Genomic DNA, 21812 nt, shown 5'->3' with positions numbered 1-21812 from the left:
ATTAGGATATAGCTTCACAATCTTTGTCTAAATAAAATACAAATAACATACAATTATTAAATTGATCTATTTTGGGGTGTACAAAATAATACAACAGATATTGTTCTATGTTTTATTGGAGAAGTAAATGATTAAATCATTAAATTGTCTAAAATAAAAATAACTTTTTATAAACAAATTTTAGCAATTTAAGTATGAGTTATACTGTTTAATTTTTCATTGTAAAGTGATTTTTTTCATATATTTTGTGGCTACTAAAATTTTTAAAAAATATTTAGTGTTTGGTGAATTACAATACAATATTAACTACAGAAAAGGATGATATAAAGATTCATATTTTAAGTACGACCATCACTTTTATTATAGTATTACTTTACTTTTCTTTGAGATACAGGTGGTTTTTTGTAGATGAGTCATACAGAAATTCCCTCAAAGCTTCTTTCAACATGCCAGTGTTGAAGAGAAACTATTTGTCACAGATAACTTTTACTTTCAGTTTTTTGAAAATTCTGTAGGCTTAAATTTAATAACTCCAGGCTGAGAAGAAAATATTTTTATTACATATACTAAAAGGTATCAGTGGAATATGTAACATTTTAGGAATCAGAAAGCTGATAATCTACCCTTAGGTTTAACATTTGCTTTCACCAAACTTCCCCCAAAATATATCACCACTTTGAGTCATGCAATACATGATTGTCAGAAGAAAATATGAGATAATGCAATAGAATTTACTTTGTAATAACATTATAAATATCAATGTTAATGTGAATTAAATGTAATCAGATTCCAGTTTCACAAAGTTGCATATTTTATGGATGCTCTTAAATGTTGACTATCAGTTTACAAAAATTTTATTTTTTCAAACTCTCTGTGAATAAACGAATCACAAATAATTGCACAAATATTATGGTAAATTAGATTAAATGCAGTTATAATGTCACAAGTAACTTTAAAAAAATATTCAATATGGGCATTATATTTTCAAGAACTCTGAAAGCTATCAAAATGTATCTATCCTTCTGAAAAGCTAACAAGTAACCTGATACAGTGTCGTGGATGCTTACAGAAGAGATGAGACTTCTGTACACAGTAGGTTGGTTGAATTTCATGTTGATGTCAGTACCCTCTGTTTCCCCAAGTCTGATTAGGCAGCATGAAGCGGTCCAGGTGGAGGGTGAACACCTGGTAGATTTGCTTCTCAGGTGAGGATCCCTGAGCTTAGGAAACCCAGATCTTTTAAAGGGGCTACCAGCAACATAACAAACCTTTGACCTGAAGCGAGACATTACCTTTTCTATTGTGGAGCACAATCTAATGTGGCCCCTGTTTTCTTCCTTCATAGGAAACACAGTTGACCCTTAAAGAACACATATTTTGAACTATGGCCCAGTTACACGTGGATTTTTTCAGTAAAATTACACCATGTCTGTCTGCCTCTCCTGCCTCCTCTTCCACCGCCTCCACCTCTTCTGCCTCTGCCAATCCTGTGACAGCAAGAACAACCCCTCCACTTTTTCCTCCTCCTCAGCCCGTTCAATGTGAAGAAAAGGATGAAGATCTTTACGATGATCAACTTCTATTTAATGAAGGGTAAATATGTTTTCTTTTTGTTATTATTTTCTTAAAAACATTTTCTCTTTCCTAGCTTGCTTTATGATAATAATATAGTGAATATAACATAAAATGTGTATTAATTATTTATATTAAAGGAAAGACTCCTGGTCAATAGTGATATTTATATTTTGAGACAGTCAAAAATTATACCTGGATAGTCAATTGCATGAGGAGTCAGTGCCCCTAGCCCCTGCATTCTTCAAGAGTCAATTGTACTAGCTCAATCTTCCATGACTGATGTTACATAAGCAACTTTAAAAAGATATTTAAGGACAAAAGCTGATGCAAGACATGCAGAATTGTGAAATCCATGAAAAAAAACAACTCATTACGTAAATCAGCAAATTAAATCTCCTGTTTAGAATAGAATGTCTCCTACTTATTTAAACAAATTGGTCAGACTCGGTCTATGCATTATACTTATTAATACTCATATTGTCAAGATATTGTTTAATAAATTCAATCTGAATATGTAATCAGCATAATGTATTTTGGAGAGGAGGTATTAATCCAATAGTAATCACAGTAAAAACAAAAATGCCATTGAAAGAAAACAGATATTATATGCCTTGCAAAGGCTTCTGCAGTGAATTCTCCTTAAACATTATTTCATCCAATAATAGCACCTATTTTTAACCTCACTGCAGTAAAACTCAGCTGCAGCTGACTGTCTTAGGAAAGACAGGCCTCATACTAACGACAGGGTTCAATTATCTTTAGGTAATTTTTCACTCCAAAGTTCTTCACATACATATATAATATATTATTGTGTGTGTGAATTTAAACAATAATAAAACATTTTCAGTATTTTTTATTTTCTTATATATCAGACTATGTTAATAAGTATTCTCATTTTCAATAATGCAAAAAATTGTTTTGATAATAAGATATTTGGAAATCAGCAAAAGTAAATAACCAAATATATTTTTTATTCATTCATCAAACAGCATTTAATTTCTACTATGTGCTCAGTACTGTCCAAGATGTTAGTGCACATAATGATGAAAAAAACAAAACACCATGTATAAATATTCTGAATTTGATGAATAAGTAACGCTGAAATTTTATGTTTTTTTCCTGCAAAATAACGTTTTTACAAAGAAAAAAACCCAAAATTTCAGAGAGAGTTTAAAGTAGTCCCTGAAAGGTAAGTGTAGTAAGCCAGATGGTTGGTGCCTAAATATTGCACTCACTTTCCCCTACGGCTTATTTGCTTTAAGGACATATTTCAAAATAGTATAGGTGTAAAACTCTGTTTTACAAAATAGTGTAGGTGTAAAACTCTGTTTTATCTATATCTGACAAAGTGATGTCCTATGGAGCACCTCATTTCATCCACACCAAACATCTTGAATGAACAGGAACTACCAAACATAGATATATCACTGGGCATAAGTGGTTGCAGATAATAATTAAATATTGAATCACTTTCTCTCTTACTCTCTCTTTTTCTCTCTCTCCGTGTGTGTGAAGGTCTCTCTATATACTCATATATATTTATATATCAATATATTCAATATTTCTCTCTCTGTCTTTATATATGCACACATGTATATATATGTGAGTGTGTATGTATACATCAAATCAAAACAGAAAAATAAATGATATCTATATTCTTTTACGTTAAATTTTTGTTAAAAATGCTTCAAGTTTTCTGTGTTTTTATCTGAGATTGAAAAAGGATTTCTCTAGAAAATCAAATACCACATGTTCTCACTTATAAGTGGGAGCTAAACAGTACATACGGACATAAAGGAGGAAACAATAAACACTGGGAACTACAAACGTGAGGAAGGAGAGGAGGGGACAAGGGTACTACATATTGGGTGCTACCTACCAGGTACTATCTATTGGGTAGTATCTTTTGGGTACTGCCTATTGAGTTCTGTGTTCATTATTCATGTGATGGGTTCAATAGAAGCCCAAACCCCAGCATTATGCAATATACCCATGTAACAAAACTGCACATGTACCCTCAAATCTAAAATATCTTTTTCAAAAAAGAAGCATTTATTATAGGAATACTTTTCCTTTTTATTTTATATCATTTTATTCATCTTATGGAAATACTATAATGTGTAATCTGCATTGGTTTAATGCTGCTGATATAGTCATAGTAGTGTAAATTCAGGTAATGTAATAAGTGCTGTATTATATACATTGTTCATTTAATTTCTACCTCTTGGTGACAACAATATTGTCTAATGATTGGGTTCTAATTGTCTCTGCCAATTCATAATTGGCCCACCTAGAACAAATGGAACATTTACCATTATCTTTCTCTCTCTGATATAAGCCCGGGTCCTGACAGGATAGAAACATGCATGTAAAAATTTTATATTATATTGAATTTCCAAAATATTTCTGGATATGTCTGCAGGTAAGTGTACCTCATAAGTCTTAATATGATAATTGTCATGATTGTTATGAGAGTATTCAATGAACCAATTTGATTTTTTCTCCCTTTCTTTTTCATTATGTTGAAATGCAGTAGTGTCCCCAAATTTGTGAGGGCGATGTTTTGAGATCTCCATTGGATGCCTGAAACCACAAATAGTAATTAATGAGAAATTTTAATGTATAAATCAGGCAGAGCAAGAGATTAACAACAATATATAACAAAATAGAACAATTATTACAGTATGGCAGTATAACTACTCTTATGCTTTGATGCCATTATAAGCAAACTAAGGGTTACTTGAACACAAGCATTTGTCAATCTGATAACCGAAAGTGCTACGAAGTGACTCACAGGTGGGTAGGGTCTATACTGTGAATATGGTGCACAAAGGAAGGATATACATCATGGGCCGAATAGAACAGGATGGTATAAGATTTTATCATGATACTCAGAACAGCAAGCAATTTAAAACTTGTAAATTGTTTGTTTCTGGAATTTTCCATTTATTATTGTCAGACCACAATTGACAGGTAACTAAACCCATGAAAAGCAAAATCACAGATAAGCAGGGGGAATGACTGTAAATAGGATATATCACATTGTTCATATGAGAACAATTTTACTTCAGTATAAGAACTAGTCAAACACTTGTTACTTTTGAGAGTGAGGAGGCTATGACATCTGTTAAATAAAAACTATATTTCCACTGCCAACTCTGCTGAGACATATTCCTTAAATCATCGCCAATCTAGGTATTTTGGTTCTAAACAGCTATACTGTTTTTTAACATAGCTATACATAGTTACACAATTAAATGTTTGCTAGATGATTGATTTAAAGTGTATCATAAGATACGTAAGCAAATAAACTATATAGAAATTTAAAACTGTATTTTTTGATTCAATGTATTCAAACAAAAATGATAAACTGGATGGATATATTGTGCCAGATAGTGTCTGCCACTCAGGATTCAGTTAAAAGAAAAAAATCATCCCTTCTTCCCTGAAACTGGAGACTCTCCCTTCCCAAAAGAAAGAAAAATGTGAAGTGAAGGCATGTTATAGATAATATGTAACATGTCTATATCTTGTTAAAATGAAAAATAATCTTTATGGAATATATACTTATAAAGCAAACAACAATATTACAACCTATTTTATGACTTCAAATGTTTGTATATGTTTCAACAATAAGTATTTTATATTATTTAAAATGATCATGTATTCAGTCTATTAAAAACACGTTTTTCTATTTTTCAAAAAATATATATTTATTTTGAAAATTGAAACACGTTAACCAAAATGAAAATGCAATTTTCATGTGACCGAAAGATCTCAGAAGTACAGAATAAGATTTTTTATTTTTTTTTTAAATTGAGAACACTGGCTTGACAGATTCAGGGAAAGAAACATAAATTAGAGAAGTCAATTTTGTTGGAAGCAGTGCCTTTGACAGATTCATGCCAAGATGAAAGAATAATTTTTGTTTTGAACAGTAGGTTGAAAGATTAACAGTAAGAAATAGAAAAATCATTTTTATTGGGAGATGCAGGGCTAAGAGATTTGTGATTTAAGAATCTATTTTTTTCTTTTTTCATTCTTGGAATCTGATGGTCTAAGAGTATTTTTTTAAGATCCTTTTAATTGTCCATAGTTTTTTTCTAGAAACCTCAGCTAATGATTTTGTAAGAGCTAAAGTCAAGTTTGCTGATAGTTTTCCCTTGCATTAAGGTGATTTTAAATAAATCATAAGAAAGTTACTTTACAAATACATCTTTACTTCTGTATTTTCATCTGTTTACATCAGAGTAAAACATGCAAAGATTCTGAGAGACTTAAATCACCAAAAGGTCAGCATTTGTGCCTGTTTTATTAAATTCTATATTTATCAGTCTTTTGGTGCCCCATATGAGAAAAATAAATATATCTGCTGATAGCCATAAATATGTATAAGTTCTTCCGTGGATTTATGGGTGATAATTTCCTGCCAGTAAAAAAAAGGAAGACATATTTACCATTAACATGGTCTGTCATCAATTCTTTAAATTCTAGAGAGTTACTTTCTTCAACATGCAATTTAGAAACTATTTTAAAGCCCCTGTATAATTATAAAAATATTAAAATTTGAAGCAATTGCATCATATCAATTTAAAATTGAAAAGGGTTACATTATAGTATTCAAATTTTCCTATTTACAGTGGTGGCCCACAAAGGACAACACCCAATTCAGGGAATATGTTCACAGTATACTCTAGTGACTCTTTAGACTCAGGTACAGCAGGACCCAAATCCTTGCTCTCCCAAGTTCTTCCTGTTCTTGAACAGGCTCCACCAGGTTCTTGAACCTCTTTAAATACCTTTCCTCATCTGTAAAATAAAAACACTACTAGTACATACTTCATTCACTTTTTATAAAGCTTAAATAAGGCATTGTTTCTAAAGTAATTAGCATGGTGTCTAACACAGTGGGAAAAGTCAATAAGTGAGTAGGAATTACTTAGTAATTGGTGCCATTAGTGGTGTAGTAATGATAGGTAAATACAATGCTTTGGACGATAACCCAGATTTCTCCCTATATAGCTATTTCTTTTGATATGTCATTCAGCTGGATCTTTCAAAGAATATATTAAACATTGTTTCTTACATATATTCTGGAAATAAATTTAAAAAAACTAATGCAGAAAATTCCTCAATATCACAAGATTTTTACATCTACCATCTTTGGCAAATTTGCTTGTGTGGAACAGTATACTGGATTTGATTTTAAACAAATAATGATAATTAACAAAATAGTTGTAAATCATCTGTAATCTGACAGTTATTGTTACACCTTCTATCTGCCTGCTGTGACCTTTCATTTCTAAATCTATAAAAATGTTCCTCATTATGAATGGCAAGATTGAGTTCTATTTGTCCAATGTTATTCCATGAAATTTATTTCTATAAGTTTTTGAGTCGTTATAACAAGGATATGAGTTAGATAAGTACGATCCCTGTGCTAGTGTCCTAAGGATGCCATTACAAAGAACCACAGACTGAATGGCTTAAACAACAGAAATTAACATTGTCTCTGTTCTGGAGGCCAGGAGTCTAAGATCAAATTGACAGCAGGGCTTATTTCATTCTAAGGTCTCTTTCCTTGGTTTGTAGATAATGTTCTTCCTCTGGTATCTACAAATGGTCTATTTTTTTGTGTGCCTGTGTCCTAATCTCCTCTTCTTATAATGATGTCAGTCATGCCGGATTAAGACATACCCTCGTGACCACATTTAACCTTAACTATTTTTTTAAATACCTGTCTCCAATTTCAGTCACATTCTGAGGTACTGCTGGAAATTAGAACTTCAACATATGATTTCTGTGGAAACACAACACACCCTGTAACAATCCCTATTGTTAACAGATGAGACAAGCAACGAACAAAGAAAATTTGCCCATGGGTACATGAGTAGCTATTATAATACTTGAGATTTTAGCTCAAGTAATCTAACAACAAAGGCTAAATTTATAGTGGTAGTTAGATCAACTTTGCTAGAAATAAGTCGACAAATAATAGCCGTGTCTGTGAAGCACCTTACTGTTTTTGCTATGATAAAATCATAACTAATTCATTTTCCATCTGGCTGTCCAATGCTCTAGGCTTTCATATACTACATTAAAGAGTGGAGGTGACCTAAAATATTACAGAATATAAAGCAGAAAAAGAAAAACTTGATAACCAAAACATGTATGAAAATTTTTTGTCCATAAAAATGTTTCATATAGAGTCAATCATATGGATAAAGTATGTGCAAATACAGATGTTAAAGATCTTTCCTTCATATATAAAAAGAGATCATAGAAAAATAACAGAAAATAATAAATACTTAATAGATAAATGAAAAAAATTATACCAATAAGTAGATCATTTACTCATACAGTTCATTTAGACCTAATAAACTTTGATTAATGTTCCATCTCAAAAGTAAATATAATAATAATGAGGTAGAATTTTCCCATTAATTAAAAAAAAACATTTGTTTAAGAGGACCATCCAGTGTTAGCTGTCAAACAAAGTCATACTCTGTTAATGTCTGAAGGATGTGTAAAGCTCACAGGAAATTAAATTGATAATACACACAAAAAATCCTTAAAATGTTGTTGTTTTTTGAACTAGCAGTCTTCTGGGAATGTATCAAAATGAAATAGTATTAAATATATTATCAAAGATTTTACAAACATAATTATTTTAATGTTAGTTAAAATTAATTGGAAATAACCTCAGTGGAAGGAAAGAAAATTATTTGGTAAAATTTTCACATTCATATGATGTGAAATATCCTGTTATGTTTAAATGAGTTTGTTAAGAACAGGGTAATGTGAATATTGTAATGTAAAAAATGAAGGGAAAGACTGAAAGACTCAAAATGTAAACATTTTCTTTTCTGTGGAAAAATGTGAATGACTTTTAAATCCCTTTTTATACAAGTAGTATTTTGATACTTTAAAAAAATAAGTCAATATGAACAATCAGAATGAATTTAAAACTATACAATTTAAAGTCCTGTTTGAATTTTCTCATAGAGATTTTAAGAGTACAGTATATAATTTTATCTAATCCCAAATAGAGATATGGGTAAAAAGAATTATAAATTTTGGGATATGATGAACTGGAAGAAGGAAAAATTTAAATTTACATGAGAAATGTACTGATATTCCTCCATAAGGTCAGACCCATATATGAGCATAAACTAACCATTAACTAAAAGAGAGCATTTCAAGGATATTCTTATTCGTTCGTACATATTAATTGAAGACCTACTATGTAATAGACACTTTTGTTGGCACGGTGGATATCTAACAATCAAGATAGGAAAGAATCACTACTTTCAACATGAATTATTTGGCAGGGAGACAGGCAAACACCTAGGTATGTATATAATAAGTTAGATGGTAATGAGAACTAATAAAATGAAGTAGAAAAAAATGAGGTAGAAGTTTCTGGATCAGGGTGAAATTTTAAATTTAATTTTGAATAAGGGATTCAAAGAAGGCCTACATGAAAAGACATTTGGGTCATGAGTGGAAGGTGATGAGAAGCGAATCTCATGATTTCTGGGGGAGAGATATTCTAGAAAGAATGGCAAGTTTCAAAGGCCTTGGAAAGGAAAGTGTCTGACGTGCTCAAAAAATAAGGCTAGTATGGCTAAAATTTGCTGGACAAAAAAGAGATTAGAGGTAGAAAAACCCAGGGTCACTCAGAGATCTTAATAAATATTAACCAGTTCACCTGGCTAAAAATTCTTCTAAGCCAACTGGTAATATATACACCAGCTCCATAACAACTACTTACAAATGAACTAAGTCTTGAAGAGTAGTTTTTATTATTTATTTTGCATTACACCATTAGTTCCCATTATCTATAAATACTTATGTTGAAATGCATTTTGTATGTTGCAGATGAATCTAAGTTTTTTCCAATTAGAACTACGAATGCTAATAATAAACAAATACGCAGATAGCTTTCTAGAAATCTTTATTATTGAGTTTTCCCTCATATTTTAAAAGTTTATGTCACTTATATATTTTGGATTTGAGAAAGACGACATGAGGTCATGTGACATTATTCATCTGGGATATCTGCCATAAATTAATTTCTACAGCTATTTTTTTCTTTCCAACTTTTTTTTTTATACTTTAAGTTTTAGGGTACATGTGCACAACGTGCAGGTTAGTTACATATATATACATGTGCCATGCTGGTGCGCTGCACCCACTAACTCGTCATCTAGCATTAGGTATATCTCCCAATACTATCCCTCCCCCCTCCCCCCACCCCACAACAGTCCCCAGAGTGTGATGTTCCCCTTCCTGTGTCCATGTGTTCTCATTGTTCAATTCCCACCTATGAGTGAGAATATGCGGTGTTTGGTTTTTTTTGTTCTTGTGATAGTTTACTGAGAATGATGATTTCCAGTTTCATCCATGTCCCTACAAAGGACATGAACTCATCATTTTTTATGGCTGCATAGTATTCCATGGTGTATATGTGCCGCATTTTCTTAATCCTGTCTATCATTGTTGGACATTTGGGTTGGTTCCAAGTCTTTGCTATTGTGAATAATGGCGCAATAAAATTTATTTTAGGTTAGGTGTGTACATTTGTAGGTGTGTTACACTGGTAAATTGTGGACCAGGGGTTTGGTGTACAGATAATTTTGTCACCCAGGTAATTAGCATAGTACCCAATAGGTAGTTTTTCAATTATCACCCTTCTCCTACCCTCTGCCCTCAAGTAGACCCCAGAGTCTGTTGTTCCCGTTTTTGTGTCCACGTGTATCCAGTGTTTAACTCCCACTTATAAGTGAGAACATGCAGTATTTGGTTTTCTGTTCCCATGTTAATTCGCTTAGGATAGATAATGTGCGGTATTTGGTTTTCTGTTCCCATGTTAATTCGCTTAGGATAGATAATGCCCTCTAACTCCACTTGTGTTGCTCAGAGGGCATGATTTCATTATTTTCATGGCTGTGTACTATTCCATTGTGTATATGCATCACATTTTCTTTATTCAGTCCACTGCTAATGGGCATCTAGGTTGATTTCATGTCTTTGCTATTGTAAATAGTGCTGCAATGAACATATGTGTGCATGTGTCTTTACTGTAGAATAATTTATATTCCTTTGCATATATACCCAGAAGTGGGATAGCTAGGTCGAATGGTAGTTCCATTTTAAGTTCTTTGAGAAATCTCCAAATTGCTTTCCACAATGTCTGAACTAATTTACATTCCAACTGACAATGTATAAGCATCCCCCCTTCTCCACAACCTTACCAGCATGTGGTATTTCTGACTTTTTACTAATGGCCAGTCTTGCCAGGTCAGTCCCACAGGCCCTAGCTGAGTGACGGATGAAAGGAGTACTCAGACACAGGTATGCAGTGTAAGAGCAGCTGGGGGCTTCTGGGCTCTAGTGGCCAAGGTGCAGCAGCAACCCCGAGAAGCTGAAGCTGCTTGCTTTTATTCAGAGCAGACAGAATGCCAAAAGCCTGGAGCAAACACAATCTGTGGATAATTAACATTTATAGTTCCCCTTTCAGGGAACCTCATGTGCATGGATGATCAAAGATTGGGTTCCTGGTCAACATAAGTAAACAAGCCTGTTTAAGATAAATTCCCCTACACTTCCTTATACCTACTCCTTGCCCTCTGCCTCAGGGTCAGAGAACAGCAGCCTTTAGCTATTCTCCCCTGGAACTTTGCAGAGCCTTCCAGCCTTTTGGGAAGGCCTGCTCCTTTCCCTGTCATTTCTCCCACCACTCTGGCTGATTTCCTACACATTCTGACTGGTGTGAGATGGTTTATCACTGTGGTTTGATTTTCATCTTGCCATAGTTAGTGATGTTGAGCATTTTTCATATGCTTGTTGGTTGACTGTATGTCTTCTTTGGAGAAGTGTCTGTTCATGTCCTTTGCCCATTTTTTTAAATAGGTTTCTTTGTTTTTTGCTTCTTGATTTCATTAAATTCCTTATAGATTTTGGATACAGACTGTGTTAGTCCATTTTCTTGCTGCTGATAAAGATATACCTGAGACTGAGCAATTTACAAAACAAAGAGGTTTATCAGACTTACAGTTCCATGTGACTGGAGAGGCCTCACAATCATGGTGGAAAGTAAAAGGCACATCTCAGTTGGTGGCAGGTAAGAGAAGAGGGCTTGTGCAGGAAAACTCCCCTTTTAAAACCATCAGATCTCATCCAAGTGCGGTGTCTCATGCCTGTAATCCCAGCACTTTGGGACACTGAGGTGGGTGGATCATGAGGTCAGGAAATTGAGACCATCCTGGCTAACATGGTGAAACACTGTCTCTACTAAAAATACAAAAAATTAGCTGGGTGTGGTGGTGGGTGCCTGTAGTCCCAGCTACTCAGGAGTCTGAGGCAGGAGAATGGCGTGAATGCAGGAGATGGAGCTTGCAGTGAGCTGAGATCATGCCACTGCATTCCAGCCTGGGTTACAAAGCGAGACTCCATCTCAAAAAAAAATTAAATAAATAAATACAATAAATAAATAAATAAAACCATCAGATCTCATGAGACTTATTCACTATCACAAGAACAGCATGAGAAAGACCTGCTCCCATGATTCAATTACCTCCCACTGGGTCCCTCCTACATCGTATGGGAATTTAAGATGAGATTTTGGTGGGGACACAGCCAAACTGTATTATAGACCTTTGGTGGATGCATGCTTTGCAAATATTGTCTTCTATTTTGTAGGTTCTTGTTTTGTTCTGTTGATAGTTTCTTTCACTGTGCAGAAGCTCTTAAGTTTAATCAAGTTTTACTTATCAATTTTTGTTTTTATTGCAATTGCTTATGGAATCTTCAACATGATATCTTCGCAAGGGCCTATGTCCAAAATCGTATTTCCTAGGTTTCTATCTAGGGATTTTATAGTTTTAGATCTTACATTTAAGTCTTTAATCCATCTTAAATTGATATTTGTACATGATGAAAAGGGTCCAGTTTCAGTCTTCTGCATATGACTAGCCAGTTATCTCAGCACTGTTTATTGAATAGGGAGTCTTTTCCCCATTTCTTCTTGTTGTTGGTTTTGTCAAAAGTCAGATGGTTGTAGGTGTGTGGCTTTATTTCTTGGTTCTCTATGCTACTCCATTAATCTATGTGTCTGATTTTGTACCAGTACCATGCTGTTTTAGTTACTGTAGCATTGTAGTATAGTTTGAAGTCAGGTAGTGTCATGCCTGTAACTTTGTTCTTTTCTTTTTGCTCAGGATTACCTTGGTTATTCAGGTTCTTTTACAGTTTTGCTGAATTTTTGAAAAGAATTTTCTAAATCTGTCTATGGACATACCACCCTGAACACACCTGTTCTCATCTTAAAACTATTTCATCACTTATCCAAATATAATTACTGTGATCATTTTTTACAAACTTATTTTCTTATATCTCTTTTCATTGATTTCTTCTACTAACATGTTATTTAAATTCTACCTCATAACAACACTGTCATTTTTTAAAATATATGAGTGTGTGTATGTATATATGTTATATATATATATATATTTAGAGCATCTATGTGTGTGTGAGTGCGTGTATATATGGTGTAGATAAAATACATGAAATTTTTTTCCACATAGATGGTGTGAGAATGAGTATATGTAAAGAAAACTTTATCCAAAAACATCAATATTGAATCAAATTTTAATTTGCAAATTTTAATTCATATATAAAATATTTCCTAAATCTAAAAATGTTATGTTTTTCTATTTTTACATTAATATTTATTTCAAAATTAAATACATGGAAGAATTATGAATATTACTGATTAATGAATAATTTATACTAAAATAGCTTGCTTGTTTAAAGAAGGTGGGTTTTGAAAAGCAGTTTCTTTGGATATTTAGAATCTTGATTCTCTTATTGGTAAAATGATGTTAATAACAATTGCTCTGACTTACTCATAGGTTGCTGTGTGAGTCAATTCAGATATGATATGTAACAGTGGTTTGGATACAGTAGATGACCCAAACCAAATATATGTGGTTGTTATTGGATATGTTAATCTACCAAAATTTGATATCAGCTAGGAGTTTTGTCTAGTGTAAACAAACAATAGATGAAGAAGGAGGGTTGTAAATATTACAAGGCCTAATGGCTATTGAGCTCCAGTTTCAAGTAAAATGTCCTTTTTGGTTGTTATTTCATCATCTAATTAAAGACTCATTAAGGTACATGTGAAAAAGGTGAATGTGGCAGCAAATGAGGATGAAAGGTTTTGTGGAAAAACTTAAATTTTCAAAGAGAGGAAAACAATCTATATAATCTATACAAAGAAAATGATATAGCTATTTATTGATAAGTAATTGAAGAAAAAATAATTTTAATTAAAAATTTAAGATGTTAATTAAAAATAAAGTAAGTTAATAATAATAATAGGATAATGATTCAGCAATTTAAACTTAGAGTTAGGTATAAACAAAGGTATAGACTACAAAAGGAGAACTGTAAATGTCAATTACCAAATAACTCCAAAAGGCACCCATTTAGCAATGATAAACCAGAAAAGTTTTCTATGCCTACAAAGTAAAGTTTTAAGACTGATATTATTCTTGCCAACTATTTTGGCAACAGTTGATCTATCTTTATTTACATCGCTCTTCTCAATAAAATGTCTTAAGTCAAATTGTTTATATTCTAATTAAATTCTACCAATTTTACATTTTATAATTATTGTGTCAGTGAAGAAGTTTTATTGTTGCTCTTCTGTACTATAAATATTTAAGTGGTGGTTTTCTTCTTCTTTTTACTTTTTTAAAATTATTTTTATACTTTAAGTTCTGGAGTATATGTGCAGAACATGCAGGTTTGTTACATAGTTATACATGTGACATGGTGGTCTATTGCACCCATCAACCCATCATCTACATGAGCTATTTCTCCTAATGCTATCCCTCCCCTAGTCCCCACCACCTGACAGGCCCCAGTGTGTGATGTTCCCCTCCCTGTGTCCATGTGTTCTCACTGTTCAACTCCTATTTATGAGTGAGAACATGCGGTATTTGATTTTCTGTTCTTGTGTTAGTTTGATGAGAATGATAGTTTCCAGAGATATCCATGTCCTTGCAAAGGACATGAACTCATCCTTTTTTATGGCTGTATAGTATTCCATGGTGTATATGTGCCGCATTTTCTTTATCCAGTCTATCATTGATGGGCATTTGGCTTGGTTCCAAGTCTTTGATATTGTGAATAGTGCCGCAATAAACGTATGTGTGCATGTGTCTTTATAGTAGAATTATTTGTAATCCTTTGGGTATATACTCAGTAATGGGATGGCTGGGTCAAATAGTATTTCTAGTTCTAGATCCTTGAGGAGTCGCCACACTGTCTTCCACAATGTTTGAACTAACTTACACTCCCACCAACAGTGCAAATCATTCCTATTTCTCCACATCCTTTCCAGCATCTGTTGTTTCCTGACTTTTCAATGATCGCCATTCTACTGGAGTGAGATGGTATCTCATTGTGGTTTTGATTTCTCTAATGACCAGTGATGATAAGCTTTTTTTCATGTTTGTTGGCTGCATAAATGTCTTCTTTTGAGAAGTGTCTGTTCATATCCTTCACCCACTTTTTGATGGGGTTGTTTTCTTCTTGTAAATTTGTTTAAGTTCTTTGTCGATTCTGGGTATTAGCCCTTTGTCTGTCAGATGAATAGATTGCAAGCATTTTCTTTCATTCTGTAGGCTGCCTGTTCACTCTGCTGATAGTTTCTTTTGCTGTGCTGAAGCTCTTTAGTATAATCAGATCCCATTTGTCTATTTTGGCTTTTGTTGCCATTGCTTTTTATGTTCTAGTCATGAAGTCTTTGCCCATGGCTATGTCCTGAATGGTATTGCCTAGGTATTTTCTAGGGTTTTTATGGTTTTAGGTCTTACATTTAAGTCTTTAATCCACCTAGAGTTAATTTTTGTATAAGGTGTAAGGAAGGGATCCAGTTGCGGCTCTCTGTGTATGACTAGCCAGTTTTCCCAACACCATTTATTAAATAGGGAATCATTTCTCCATTGCTGGTTTTGTCAGGTTTGTCAAAGATCAGATGGTTGTAGATGTGTGGTGCTATTTCTGAGGCCTCTGTTGTGTTCCATTGGTCTATATATCTGTTTTGGTACCCATACCATGCTGTTTTTGTTACTGTAGCCTTGTAGTATAGTTTGAAGTCAGGTAGAGTGATGCCCCAGCTTTGTTCTTTTTGCTTAGGATTGTCTTGGCTATGTGGGCTATTTTTTGGTTCCATAAATAATTTAAAGTAGTTTTTTTTTCAATTTTGTGAAGAAAGCCAATGGTAGCTTGATGAGGATAGCATTGAATCTATAAATTACTTTGGGCAGTATGGCCGTTTTTATGATACTGATTCTTCCTATTCATGAGCATGGAATACTTTTCCATTTGTTTGTATCCTCTCTTATTTCCTTGAGCAGTGGTTTGTAGTTCTCCTTGAAGAGGTCCTTCACATCCCTTCTAAGTTGTATTGCGAGGTACTTTATTCTCTTTGTAGCAATTGTGAATGGGAATTCACTCATGATCTGGCTCTTTGTCTGTTATAGGTGTATAGGAATGGTTGTGATTTTTGCACATTGATTTTTTATGCTGAGACTTTGCTGAAGTTACTTAGCAGCTTAAGGAGATCGTAGGCTGAGATGATGGGGTTTTCTAAATATACAATCATGTCATCTGCAAAAAAAAGACTATTTGACTTCCTCTTTTCCTAATTGAATACCCTTTACTTTTTTCTCATGCCTGATTGCTCTGACCAGAACTTGTAATACTATGTTGAATAGGAGTGGTGAGAGAGGGCATCCTTGTCTTGTGCCTGTTTTCCGAGGGAATGCTTCCAGTTTTTCCCCATTAAGTATGATATTGGCTGTGGGTTTGTCTTTTTACCTTTCTAAATAAAGTTACTCATCTTTGTTGGTCTCTATTAAGTTCTAACTTTTCTATTTTTTTTGCACTGAACCCTGTATCTCATATCAATCTGCACACTAATCAAGTTTTGTAACATTTACTGTCCATTCAGTCATTTGGCATATCATCTACCTCTCACGTTGAATAATAACAAATGTTTGATTTTTTTTTCTTTTAGTTATAAATACTTCTCTTCCAGCTGATTTTTAAAGGACCTAAACCTTAATCTGAATTAGGTTAAGATGGACCTTAACTTAATTAGTCTGATTTTTAATTTAGAGCATTAAGTTCATAGATTGAGCTAGAAAACTTGCTCATTTACATTCTTGTTAGAGAATATTCACTCATGAATTTAACTTATTTTAAAAAACAAATAATTATACATTTTAGTTATTGTTTACAGTTTTGGAGATGCAACAGAAAACAGGCCTGAAAAAGTATATATGCCCTCATCAAAACTATATTTTTATGAAAATAAAGTCAATACATCTATGTTAAATAAATACATGTAAAGATGGTGTATGGTAATTTATGTGATTAAAAAAAGAAAAATTTTTAAAAAGTTCTATCAGCTGATAGGGCAGGCATTTTTCTCTGGATGGAGCTGGCAAGGAAAAGAGTGGGACTACTTACCCCCAAAGCTCCATAAGGAGGGGCTCCCTAAGGTCATCATTCTTGGAATTAAGCTTGTCTGTAAGAAGAATTTGAGACCACATCTCAGGCAAGAGAATTTGATTAGCTTGAATCATCAGTTCCACTCTGAAATCACCATTCAAATCATGGGGAGACGATGGAGTCCCAAGACTCTTGGAATTTTTTGCCGTATAAGAATAGAGTATCATTGTTTCTTCTCTGTTGTCTTCTGATGTCAGAAGTTTGCAGTCATCCTGTGCCACCAGGATAAATACCAACTGTGGTGTTGCCAGGCTGAAAATAAATAGAGGAGGGCAATTATTTATGTTTGTCAATGGTTCAGAACCATATGAATGGACATAAGAAATAGAGAAGAAAGAAACAGCTTAGGACTGCTTGATATGGTTGGCTCTGCCTCCACCCAAACTATCATCTTGAATTATAATTCCCATAATCCCCATGTGTCAACGGGTGGACCAGGTGGAGGTAATCGGATCATGAGGGCAGTTTCCCCCATGCTTTTCTTGTGAGAGTGAGTGAGTCTCAGGAGATCTGATGGCTTTAAAAGCATCTGGTGTTTCCCCTGCCTGCAGTCTCTCCATCTTGCCACTCTGTGAAGAAGGTGCCTCCTTCTCTGTTACCTTCCACCATAAATGTAAGTTTCCTGAGGCCTCCCAAGCCATGAGGAACGGTGAGTCAATTAAAACTTTCTTTTATAAATTACCTAGCCTCAGATATTTCTTAGTAACAGTGATTGATCCAGACTAATACACTGCTCAAGGGTCCACTCAGTTGACTAACAGATTGCTTTATCTTAAAAGGATATTTAAGAGCTTAATATTTTGGGAAGTTGAAAAATATAGGGCTACATAACTCTACATACTCACTCAGTGAAAAGAGTGAGCTGAAGTGGCAATATCTACTGTTTCCACAGGAGCTAGATACTCCATCAACACATTGTCTTTGTGTAAACCTATCAATAAAAACCAGCAGAAGAGATGAAAACAGGGTGATCCAGAGACTAACCAAACATATTGGAAACACTGACAGGTAACACATTTGACTACTTAAGACACAAAACAAATACGGTAAGATATTCAGATGTTTGGGGTTTTTAGAGAATGCCTGCCCACAGTTAAACCCATTGGCAGGACATGATTCTTAATGGGTTTAGAGCCATGTCAGACAACATTAAATTCTAATCCATCCCCCAAAGTTCTTCTGATGTTGCATACATGTCTTCCCAAAATCATTTACTGAGGAAACATTGAAGAGTCTGAAAGAGTATTAGTGGATTACTGCAACTCATTACAGTTATTAGGAAAACAACTCACATGTTTGAGAGTGGCTCAGCAGATAACCCCAAAATGTTAAAAATCATTCCTAGAAAAGTACATGTCTTAAGTGAATTAGGAATTCTCTAAACAAGTAATCTCTAGGATTACTTGTTTAAACATATAATTCAATTTGTATTTTGAATTCATCTTCATATGTCCCAACTGCCTTTTACATTAGTAGAAAATATTTTCATTTGTTTGATGTACAAAGAGGCAATTCATTTCTATTTTATTTATTTATTTATTTTTATTTTTTGATCCACATTTCAGTTAGAAAGGAAAAAAAGTTCTATTGACTTTTATGTCCATCTTGTATTTAAGGAGACTTGTTGAGATGTAAATTAATGTATAATGTAAAAAATATAATGAAGTCCCTTTTGCTTTTCAAACATGTTTATTATTATTCTAAAATGAAAATATCTGGATTTCCCTATTGGAAAAAAGAAGTCACCTTTGTTAAAATCTTACTTTACAGTAGTTAGAAAGTTACACATTGTAAAAGAAAAGACCTGAGACAAGTTAAATTTAACAGAGTTTAAGCAGAAGAAAAGATTCATGAAGCAGGTTGCACTCAGGACCAAAAGCAGTTCAGAGAGTTCTGTCCTCCAATATGTGCAGGCAATATTTAGAGTCAGAGAAGTGAAAACGATGTACAGAAATAGCCTGATTGGATGCAGTATGGCATTTGCTTAATTTGAACATATTTTGACAGCTTTCGGTCTATGATTGGCTGAAGTTTCAGCTGTTCTGATTGGCTGAGATTTGGCTACAATAAGGTGCCAGTTAACAACCTCCATAGCTTATTGGAAACTGTGCCTTATAGCAGAAGCACACATAGGAGGTCCTCGAATAAGGTTGTCCAATTCAATTTTGTTTTTTATAAATGTAATAGGAAAATAAAAACTGGTTTTGTTTTATGTCATTTCACCTAAAATCAGTTTCCAAGAACCTGTAAACTACATTAAATGAGGACTTAATATACTTGTAAAAAGAATATACTCGCAGATTAGGTCGCAGTTTGTTTACACGTTAAGTTACATTACAGTTTCCTGGATACAGAGGCAGATTTAGGCTAAACTTATTTCAATTTAACAACATGTATGGATACACTCACAACTACATGGTTAATACATCTCGGTAAGCTACATACAAATTATTAGACTCTACTATACATATATGATTATTCATATGGTAAGATGAGTATCCAACCTAGAGCTTTTGTCAAGGCAAGACAGCTAATTCCTGAAAGTACACACTGTGGAATCCTTTCACCTGTCGCTATTGCTTGATTAGTTTCTAACAAATAGGTGATTTTGACATTGCTGCACAGTATTTTGTGACTAAAAGAGTCATCATATTAAACAATTAATATGATGCTTCCACCTCAGTGGAAGAACTAACCAGTAATAATAAGCAATTAGAAAATTCATATTGGTATTGCATCAACCTAAAGCATTTTGAAGGAAATGTAGTGATTTAATTTAGGCTCCAGAGAATAGAAAATTACAATCTGCCAGACTTAGGTATGTTTATCTTTCAACATCTAAATTATTATCATGTGCTCTTTTCTTAATGTGGTAATGTTAGGTCTCTAACATATGTTCCATAGAGAAAAGAAGTTAAGATTGTACTATTTGGGAAGGAGGTAGGTATTCCAAAGTAAACTAAAACTTTCTTCTATAAGGAAACAGTTATACCAGAGCTACTGAAGTGTAAGGAGGAGTGGGAACGTTTTTCTTTAATAAATGTGAGTACACCTAGTGGGAGACAATCAGCAAACAAATTTTGGAAATCCTCACTGATGTGCCCTCCCTTTCAGGCTATTTCTCCCACAATATCATCACTTATCAAATAGAAGCAATGACCAAGGAGATCTCAGAGAGATGTTGTATGTACTCATAAATAAAAATAGAGTCACCCCAAATGTGATAAGACAAAACAAGTAAGTCTGAAGTATATCTCAGAATAATGAAAGAAGTACAGATGTTCCTGGATTTATTTCTGAGGTCACATACAATAAACCTATCATAAGTTCAAAATACTGAAAGTCAAAAATGCATTTAATACACCCAACTTAGGCAACATCATAGCTTAGTTTAGCCTAACTTTAATGTGCTGAAATAATTACATAGCCTACAGTTGGTCAAAGTCACTTAAAACAAAGCCCATTTTTTAATATAGTATTGAATATCTCACATAATTTATGAAAATGAAACACATAATGTTTGTATCGGTATTTGAAGTATGGTTTCTACTAAATGTGTATTACTTATGTACCATGTTAAAGAAAATTTTGTAAGCTGAATCCTTAAAATTTGGGGACCACGTGATCAAGAGTGAGTAGCTAAGTGAGTTTGCTCAAAAAAACAAAAATAAAATTTTTGAGGAGACTGTAAAGTATAACAGATAAGGCAAATGAGGTAAGAATGACATTTGCCAAGCCTTAAATAAAAACTGAGCATTGTAACTAAAAATTCATTATTTTTTAAGATGAAATCTTAGACCATTGATTTAGAACTTCTTTGCTACTGTGTTTAAAAATATAAGTTTACTTCCAGACATTACTTCAGCTGAATCACACAAATTTTAATACGATGCCTTAAAAGTGAACATTGTAACTAAAAATCCAATGGGATTACAGGGCCAATCCCTTGCAGAGCAATGATGCAGTAAGAAAGGGCTAGAATAGTTTCTTCCTTGACTGTACCCTCAAAAACTTCAGCATATTTTGAAGAATGCTGTGGTAATAACAGCCGTGTCATAAATGTTGATAGAGAATATTTATCCATTTAGTTTATTTCCATGTAACTCGGTTTACATTTCTCAAATGTCTTGTAGGGAGCACTGTAATCAGCCATAAAGTTGGAAAAACAAAATAATATATTTCCACAATCCAAAAGTAATTATAATATAACAAAGAGGTGGAAAGGTCAATCAAATATTTCAGCATAATTTGCCAAGCTCACAGTTAAAGTATTTGTGGAAGCAATAAAAATATATCAGAGACCATCTAAATCAAATTTTCAGTTGGTGTTAAAGAATATACCAAGAGATGAGACTTGCATTGAATTATAAATGAAAAATGGGTACAAGCAAGATAAATAGATTGACTGAGAGTCTGGGAGAGAAAGAGAGATTAAGATGGACTGCATTTATGACAAAAGGTGTACTAGTCTAAAGTAACTTCTACAAAAGCAGCCTCACACATGTAGACAGTCCTCAATGATTTTGGAAAATAAAATGAGCCATGATGAAAATGGAGAAGCTCAATAATAAACAGCAGTGGTATGCAAATTTATCAGAACCATCATTCCAATTTTGACTTAAAAATTGTAACTCTTTTATAATGAG

General features: G+C 33.4%; 1 long non-coding RNA gene across 1 annotated transcript in view; it reads left to right on the top strand.

Moving 5' to 3' along the window:
• Positions 1-1350: 1350 nt before the first annotated feature.
• The window catches only part of LOC129532983 (uncharacterized), a 136391-nt gene continuing 115929 nt past the window's right edge, over positions 1351-21812 (top strand). The window contains exon 1 of the long non-coding RNA XR_008678972.2: positions 1351-1593. This is a non-coding gene — a long non-coding RNA (uncharacterized lncRNA). The remainder of the gene's footprint in view (positions 1594-21812) is intronic.

Source organism: Gorilla gorilla, chromosome 3 (genome assembly GCF_029281585.2).
Source record: "Gorilla gorilla gorilla isolate KB3781 chromosome 3, NHGRI_mGorGor1-v2.1_pri, whole genome shotgun sequence".
In the NCBI taxonomy this organism is placed as follows: domain Eukaryota; kingdom Metazoa; phylum Chordata; class Mammalia; order Primates; family Hominidae; genus Gorilla; species Gorilla gorilla.
This window is presented reverse-complemented; position numbering and strand designations above follow the sequence as displayed.